Below are 1,137 nucleotides of genomic sequence, written 5' to 3' on the forward strand. Positions count from 1 at the left end.
TACTGTCTTGCCAGTCTGTTTATCTATTTCTCTCTCTCTCTCTCTCTCTATTATACACATATATATATATACATATATATATTTATATATATATATACACACACATATATACGTACATACATACACATGTACACACATGCATACTTATATAACGAAATTTGGCCAGATGAATAAAAGAACGCATAAATTGATAGATAGACAGAGAGATAGATAGAGAGAGAGAGAGCCAGCTAGCTCGATGCATGTGTTCAGACTGACAGATAAATATACCCACACGCCCTTCCACCCACCCACCACACACATACACAGATACGCGCGCGCACGCGTGTATAACGAAAATGAAAATAGGAGACGTATTGAGCTTGTTGTTATTGTTTAACCCACGGTCAATCGCAGGTCCTTGACAAAAGCCACCCTCAACCCTTAAAAACCCATGATTATAGAAGTATATCCGCGTGTACACTTTATAGATATGTCCTTCCTTCCTTTCTTTTCGCAAGACTATATAGGGTTTGACATGAAGACCATTCGGCTGTTGTTTCCAGCATGTCGTGAAACCCCGTACAGTAGCTAGCCGAATTCATACGTATGACATGCGCGCACGCATGTGTGTGTATATGGTTTGGTTCCTGTAGACGATTCTGACCCCGTTTTTTACTCCTCGTCGGAAGGTCTTTTTTTTGCCCCCCATTTTATTAAAGATATAAAAAGTATTAATCTTTTAGAGATTCGTTTCGTTTGCATTTAAGCTATTCATTAAGATCATTTCTTTTTCTAATTTCTCAAATGTTTCAAACTTAACCAAAGACACACACACACATCTTTATTTCTCCCCCTTTCTCTGTACACACACACACACACACACACACACATATATAGACACACACATTATATATATATATATATCTGTGTCTGACTATCTATCTATCTATCTATCTATCTATCTATCTATCTATCTGTGTCTCTGACAATATTGACCAAGGTTACCGTGGTCTTTTCCGTAGGCTTTTCTTTCCACGGCTAAACCTAAACTGTCCCGCCCCTTTTTTTACACGAGAACATTACTGTGATACACGATCCCTATTGATCGCTTTTTTCTCCCCCGATCCCTTTTGATCGAACTCCCCCCTTTTTTCT

Source organism: Octopus bimaculoides, chromosome 26 (assembly GCF_001194135.2).
Source record: "Octopus bimaculoides isolate UCB-OBI-ISO-001 chromosome 26, ASM119413v2, whole genome shotgun sequence".
Lineage (NCBI taxonomy): Eukaryota > Metazoa > Mollusca > Cephalopoda > Octopoda > Octopodidae > Octopus > Octopus bimaculoides.